Consider the following 8348-nt stretch of genomic DNA (forward strand, 5'->3'; position numbering starts at 1 on the left):
GTTTTTAAAAATTATCTCTCACCAACCATGAGCACACTTGGACTTGAGGTCTATTGTGATGTGGAGCATAGTCAAATTTGGAGGTTTATTCTGTACAATTTTCTCCCCATATTATTTCTATGGGGGTTTGGGGGTAGCGCCCCCAAGATGTGGTCAAAGGGCAGCACCCTTGCAGGGTCTTGGGGTAGTGCCTCAGGTGTGCTCCCTATCATAGTACAGGGTGGGGTCGAGGGGCAACGCCCTTGTAGGAGTTTTCAAGGGTAGCGCCCCCAAAGCCAAAAATGCCCTTATATTGTAAAAGACATCGGTTGGTATTTTTTCCTATTAGATGACTTATTCTAGCCCTAATTTTGTAAGCAACAAAAGCTTGTATAAAAAGGCTTAGGGTTAGGAATTTCATTATGTAATGGTGATATTGTAGCTTCTTTTGGCAGTATTGAGCTATAAGGGATTGCGGATTGTAATTATTAGATAATAATAATATTGGACTTGCTATTAGTGGATGTAGCACAGGGATTGGGTGAACTAATTTAAATCTTGGTGTCTTATGTTCTCTTATGTGTGATCTATTATTTTCTAATATTGGTTATATTTACATGTAACTATTATTTCTGTCAGAGGTTAAACCTAACAAGTGGTATTAGAGCCAAATAGTCATCATTTTTTTTGGCTTAGTCTATCATCATTTTTTAAGCCAGACCGTCGTCATTTTTTTTAGTGATCCTCTACAGGAAGTTCTCACAGTTGAGTGGGAGCAATTGCAAATGAGGGTAATCTAAAGGTGGAGAATTTTAATGGGCAAAATTTTCAGTTATGGAAGATGCGAATGGAAGACTATCTTTATCAGAAGGATTTATGGAAGCCGTTGGAATGAAAATCGAAGAAACAAGGAACTGTGTCAGATAAGGATTGAGATATTTTAGACAGGAAGGCACTTGGAAGCATTCAACTATGCTTGGCACCATCAGTGACATTTAAAATTACAAAAGTGAAGACGACGAAAGAGTTGATGCAAACCCTAGCAAAATTGAACGAAAAGCCCTTTGCTTCAAACAAGGTATTTCTCATGAAGCCTTTATTTAATATCAAAATGACAGAAGGTGGATCTATTTTGGATCATTTAAATGAGTTTAATATTATTACTAGTTAGTTATCTTCTGTGGGTATCAATTTTGATGAAGAAATTAGAGCTCTCTTGATTTTGTGTTCTTTGCCTAAAAGTTGGAATGGCTTGGTAATAACTGTGGGTAATTTTGTTTCTACATCTAAAACCCTAAAATATGATGATGTGATCGGTGTTATTTTGAGTGAGAAAACTCATAGGAAAACCTCAAGTGGATCTACATCAGGAAGTGCTTTGAATGCACAAAGTAGAGGTAGATTGATTGAGAGAGGAAATAATTTTGGAAATCATGGGAAATCAAGAGGAAAGCCAAAGGGGAAGAGGTCTCAATCGAGAGGACCAAATGACTGTTGGTACTATGGGAAACCAGGGCATAAGAAAAAAGATTGCTGGACTCAAAAGAAAAATGAAGGAGATAAACTGAAAGGGAACATAGAGGTAAATGTAGTAAGTAACAAATTCAAAGAGGATGCTTTGCTCTAGTCTTTAGAAAGTATTGATGATTCATGGGTTTTAGATTCTGGTGCTTCATTTCATGCTACACCTCATTGAGGTTATTCTATTGATTATGTCTAAGGGGATTTTGGGCTTTTTTATTTGGGGGATAATGAACCTTGTTAGATTATTAGAAAGGGTAAAATTAAGATTAAGTTTTAGAATGTGAATCATTGGCTACTACATGAGGTAAGACATATTCCAAGGCTGAGTAGGAATTTCATTTTAGCAGGGCAACTCAGTGATGAGGATTCTGTAGTTACTTTCAATGATAAAAATTTGGAAGGTTTCAAAAGGTTCTCTTGTAGTAGAAAAAGGTGTGAAAGTAGGCACCTTATATCTTTGTACAGGTCATATTGTTCCTTCTACTTCGATTATTTTAGAGAAAAATGAATGTTCAAGAACAATTGCTACAAGTTGAGTAGGGAGAACAAACAAATGCTGTAGATTCTGATACAATGCTATGGCACCATAGACTTGGGCACATGAGTGAGAAAGGTATGAATGTACTTCATTTAAAGAAAGTTTTACCAAGTTTGAAATGTGTTAATATGGATTTCTATGAAAGTTGTGTGTATGGAAAACAAAAGAGAGTGAGTTCTATGAAGACTATGAATTAAAGAAAATTGAGAGATTAGAGCTTGTGCTTGTGCATACAGATGTATGGGGACCAACTCAGGTATCTTCCCTTGGTGGCTCTCATTATTATGTTACATTTATTGATGATGCAACTAGAAAAGTATGAGTTCATTTCCTTAGACAAAAATCTGATGTATTTCAAATTTTCAAGAAATGGAAATGCTTGGTTGAAAGTGAGATTGGAAAGAAATTAAAATATCTCAAATTTGATAATGGTGGTCAGCATTGCAGTCATGAATTTGAAGATTATTGCTCCACTAATGGTATTCGTAGACAAAAAACTATTCCAAGGACTCCACAGGAAAATGGAGTGGTTGAATGCATTAACAGGATTATAATGGAACGTCCAAGGAGCATGAGGTTGCATGTAGGGTTGCCCTTAAATATGTGAGTGGAGGCTGTCAATATTGTTGTATATTTGATTAATAGAGGTCCCTCTACTCCTTTGGACTATGATATTCTAGAGGAAGCATGGATTGGTAAGAAGGTGAGTTATTCTTTTCTCAAAACCTTTGGTTGTGAAGCATTTTCTCATAAATATTCTGAAAAATAAAACCAAGCTAGAAGCTAAGTCAAAGAAATGTGTATTTTTTGGATATAGCATTGATGGATTTGGTTATAGGCTTTGGGATTTTGAAAATCATAAAATTATAAGAAGTAGGGATGTCAGATTCAATGAGAAAGTGTTGTACAAAGATCTATTGTAGCAACATGATAAGAAAGAAGATAATTATGTAGTGCTGGATGATACTCCAAAAGATGATGTTTTAGCAATTCTTCATGATTTGCAACAACAGCAATGGCAAATACCACACACCCTAGTGACTGTTAGATAGTCAACAAGGCTCAGTAGACCTCTAGAAAGATTTTCTCCCTCTTTGTATTTGATTTTACTTACTGATACTGGTGAACCTGAATGTTATGATGAAGTTGTGTAGGTGGATGCAAAGATTCAGTGGGAGTCTATAATGAAAGAAGAAATGGACTCTTTGCTAAAAAATAAGATATGGGATTTATGCAAGTTTCCTGCATGTAAAAGGGCTTTACAAAATAAATGAGTTTACAGGTTGAAAGAAGAGGATGGCGGTAAGAAAAGATTTAAAGCCAAGTTAGTGGTAAAAGGATTTGCATAGAAAAAAAGGCATTAATTTTTATGAGATATTCTCTCCTATTGTTAAAATGACTTCTATTGTACTGTTTTAAGTATTGTGGCTACTTAGAATTTGTATTTGGAGCAACTTGATGTTAAAATAATCTTCCTTCATGGTGATTTGGATGAAGAGATATATATGGCACAACTACATGGATTTAACATCAAAGGTAAGGAGAACTTAGGTGTAGATTGAAGAAAAGTTTCTATGGCTTGAAGCAAGCACATCGACAATGGTATTTGAAATTTGATAGTTTTATGCATGAGCATGGATATAGTAGGTGTCATTCAGATCATTGTGTTTATTTTAAGAGGTTAGAGGATGACGACTACATTATGTTATGTTTATATGTTGATGTTATGCTTGTAGCTAGGTCTAACAAGAATTACATTAAGGGGTTAAAAGAATAGTTAGCACACTCATTTGCTATGAAGGATTTGGGGGCATAAAAACAAATCCTTGGTACAAAGATTTGTAGAGATAGAAAGAACAAGAAATTGACATTATCTTAGGTTGATTATATTGCAAAGGTGTTGCAACCCTTCTCTATGGAGAATGCTAAAGTTTTCAATACACCTTTACCTGGTCATTTGAAGTTGACTAAGGAGATGTGTCACAAGACACAGAAGAGGAGGATAAGATGTCTAATGTACCTTATGCTTCAGTTGTAGGAAGCTTGATGTATGTTATGGTATGTACTAGGCCAGATATTGCACATGCAGTGGGAGTCATTAGTAGGCATATGAGTCATCCAAAAATTGAGTATTAAAATGCAGTCAAATGGATTCTCGGATATTTAAGAGGTACATCTAGTTAGTGTTTAAATTTTAGGGGATCTACTACTAATTTACAGGGTTATGTTGACTCATATTTGGTAGGAGATATTGATACCAGATGGAGTACTATAGGTTATGTATTTACTAATGATGATGCTGCTTTTGGATTTGATTGTGTAAGTATTTTTATCATTAAAATACTTACACAATCAAATCCATAAGCAACATCACCATTGGCAATGGATTGTGGAAATCTAATATTATTAATATGTATTTACTATTGGTGGGGCAACAATGAGCTAGGTTTCTAGATTACAAAAGGTGAACACTTTATCCAGTACAGAGACAGAGTATGTTGTTGCTACAGAGGCAACTATGGAGATGATATGGCTTCAATTCTTCTTGGAAGAATTGGGACACCCTTAGAGGGATACTTTGTTTACAGTAAGCCAAAGTGCCATTCATCTTGTGAATAATTCTTCTTTGCATTCAAAGACAAAACACATATAGTTGCGGTACCATTTCATTTGGTCAATTTTGGATGATGGATAGTTAAAGCTAAACAAGATACATACAGATGACAATCCAATGGATATGTTTACAAAGGTAGTAACAAGGGAGAAGCTAAATTCCTCTTTAGCTTTAGTTGGTGTTTTAGACTGAACAAAATAAAAGAATAATAGAGTCCAGGGTGGTTTGATATTCCAGTGGGAGCTACAAGTTTAGTAGTGCTATGATTAGTCTCCAAGTGAGAGGTTATTATTGTGGAGTCTGATCAGTCTCCAAGTGGAAGATTTTTGTGATGTGAAGCCTAATTAGACTTGGAGGTTTATTTTGCACAATTTTCTCCCCATATTATTTCTATGGGGGTTTGGGGGTAGCACCCCCAAAATGGGGTCAAGGGGCAGTACCCCTACGCAGTCTTGGGGCAGTGCCTTAGGTGCACTTCTTGTCACAGTATAGGGTGGGGTCGAGGGGTGACACCCCTATAGGGGTTCTCACCGAAGCTAAAAATTCCCTTGTATTGTAAAAGGTGTCGATTGCTATTTTTCCTTTTGGACAACTTATTCTAGCCCTAATTTTGTAAGCAATAAAAGCTTGTATAAAAAGGCTTAGGGTTAGGGATTTCATAATGTAATGGTGATATTGTAGCTTCTTGCAGTAGTATTGAGCTGTAAGGGATTGTGGATTGTAATCATTGGATAATAATAATATTGGACTTGTTGTTGGTGGATGTAGTCCTAGGATTGGGTGAACCATGTTGAATCTTGGTGCCTTGTGTTCTCTTCTGTGTGATCTATTATTTTATGATATTGGTTATATTTGCATGTAATTGTTATTTCTGTTTGAGGTTAATCCTAACAAGGTCTTCATCTCTCCTTTTATCAAGGACTAAATTTTGAAAGTCACACCATCCTTCTTGAATGAGTAGGCATTTTTGGTTCCATCATGCATGGCTTGGTTATCAAATTTCCATGGCCTTCCAAGTAGAAGGTGACATGCATCCATGAGAATAATATCACATAACACTCTATCCTTGTATGTCCCTATGGAAAACTCTTTCCATGCTTGTTCTCCCACCAGAATATGTTGTCCTTTATTGAGCCATGTGACCTTATATGGGTTGACATGTGGGATTCTTTTTAGTTTCAATTTGCTAATTGCCTCTTCATTGATTATGTTATCTATTGAGCCTAAGTCAATGATGACTACACACCTTCCCCATGATTTTGCATCTGATTCTAAAGAGTACCCTTCTTTGATTTGATTCTTCTTTTATTGGCTCCTTGATCAATATTCTTCTTATCATCAAGTTTTCCCCTTCCTCTGATTCTAAAGGTACTTTAGATTGTTTATGTGCTTTGCTAGATTCTTCTTGCAAATAGTTAACTCTTTTTGTACTTCCTTGGAATTTGAGCCTTTTTTAGGGCACCTATATGTACGATGTCATAACTAATTGCAATGTTAGCGCTTCATGGTGGAAAAGTATGATCTTCTCCCTTGGTTGCTGATCCTTCATCTCCAACTAGTGTTAGAGCCTCTATCTTTGCTGAAACCTCCTCTTCCTAAACTTCCTTCTTATTGTCCAGTCAACTTGTTGTCTCCTTGTGGCCTAGAATCTAGTCCTCTTCTACCATAGCCTCTTTGACCTCTCCCATATCTACCTCTACCTTTGCCTCTAAGGTTTGTGTCTTCCCTCTTCTTGTTCTTCTCTTCCACTTTTAGAGCAAGTTGGAAGCATTTATGGACTGTGGTAGGAGTCCATAGCTTGATCTCTTCTTGCGTATTGCACTTCAACCCTCCTAGATACCTAGCCACTTTGATAGTTTCATCTTCTCATACTCTTGACCTCAAAAAAAACTTTTGAAACTCTTCATTGTAAGTTGCCACATCCACATCTCTTTATTTTAAACTTTGCCTCTTCTTGTGTAATTGAATTTCACGATCCTTTGGTAAGTATTGTTCTTTCAGCTTTGTTACCATGGCTTTCCAATTTACAATGGGCTTCTTTCCCACTTCTCCATCTCTTTTTGGAGATACTTCTACCATGTTAGGGCTGATCCCCTTAGCCTAGAGTTGGCTAACTTAACTTTTTATGCTTTAGTCACACCTTCACACTCAAAGTGGTTCTCCATTCTTTCAATCTACTCCACAAGTTTGGTATCCATCTTTTCACTAAACAAAGAGATTTCTTCTAGAGATTGCCCACCTAATGCCTTGATGGATTTTAAGAAAGGTTCATCATTCAATGGAGGGTCTAGGATAGGTATGATATCTTGATCATCCATCTTTTCTTTACTCTTACTATTGCTTTCACCTTCTTAATCTCTCTTCTTAGTTGTCCCAACAACTTCTTCTAACATTGTTCTCATTTTTTCTAGGGCTTCTTCAAGGATTCTATTTTTCTCCTTTTTCTCACCCATTTTTTTAGCTAACTCTTCATTAGTCACCATTTTTGATTAATCTACTGATTCTTTAGTCTGATATATCTAACCACAAGCTCAATCTTTATGGCTCTGATATCAATATGATGTGCTTGCTTAGTCAATATCTTCTCCAAGACTTTCTTAGGCTTTCTCTTAGCCTATTAGGGTTCATTTTAGTACCCTAACCTCTAGAGGATCTCCATCCTATCCTCCAACTTCTCACTAACTAGTTACACCAAGGACTTTTGCTTCTTCATACACAAAATGCTTCTACAAGCTAGTTTGTCAACTTCAATTCTTGGTCCATCCTATTCATTTCCTCAACTACATGGAGTGAGGGGCTCATACATTAAGTGTTAGATCTTATCTAGGCTTCTGGACACAAATACCACAAGTTTTCCTCAAGTTCTTTGCATCTGCTCCAAAACTATAAAAAATAGGCCTAATTGAATTAGCCCTCCTAATTGGGTTTTTGAACTATAACCCAAATTTATCTAAACAAGGTGGAAAAAAATTCATGGATTCAAATACCCTTTTGAAAAACCTAAAGGATTTTGTGGATCTTAGGTCCCCAAGCTCTTTGTACACCTGAAAGCAATTTTTGTGCCTATATTCAAGGGCTTCACATTAGGAATGACAGTGCTGACTAGGGTCTAATCAAAACCTTAGCAAAACTTATTTTGGAACTTCTTCCTCTTGCATATGGAAACATTACTAACCCCTCCCCATTATTCATCTCATGGTTTGAAGTACTTGTCACATTCAAACATCCAAAAGCTTCTTGTAAACACTACAATTGCCTAACCAAGTGATTGTGACTTTCCTAGAGCATCACATTAAAAATGGTTAACAAGATCTCCAAGGCCTCTAAATCTATATACATAATGTACACTAGATCAAACTCAATTCCCCTTAAGGTCACCATGAATTCACTGTAGGAACTCATGGGGGAGCTATTTTTGCAAAAAAAAATGTCAAGACTAGAATAACACATAGTTTGATTACAAAAGATTTTCAAAAGCTAATCAAATGAACTCCTACAAACTATTAAACTAAATCAAAAAGTACTATACAAACATGAACTTCAATAATCCACTGCCAAAATTCAACCTTCAATCCATTATTGTGAACAAGCAATCCAAAACATGAAAAATTGTGAAAATCTAGGGCAAAATTCGTGACTTTCACTAACAACACTTCCTTTTTACAATATCCAACCCTTGGAATGGGTCATTCT

Source organism: Cupressus sempervirens, chromosome 3 (genome assembly GCF_028749045.1).
Source record: "Cupressus sempervirens isolate cs-2001-9-10 chromosome 3, ASM2874904v1, whole genome shotgun sequence".
Lineage (NCBI taxonomy): Eukaryota > Viridiplantae > Streptophyta > Pinopsida > Cupressales > Cupressaceae > Cupressus > Cupressus sempervirens.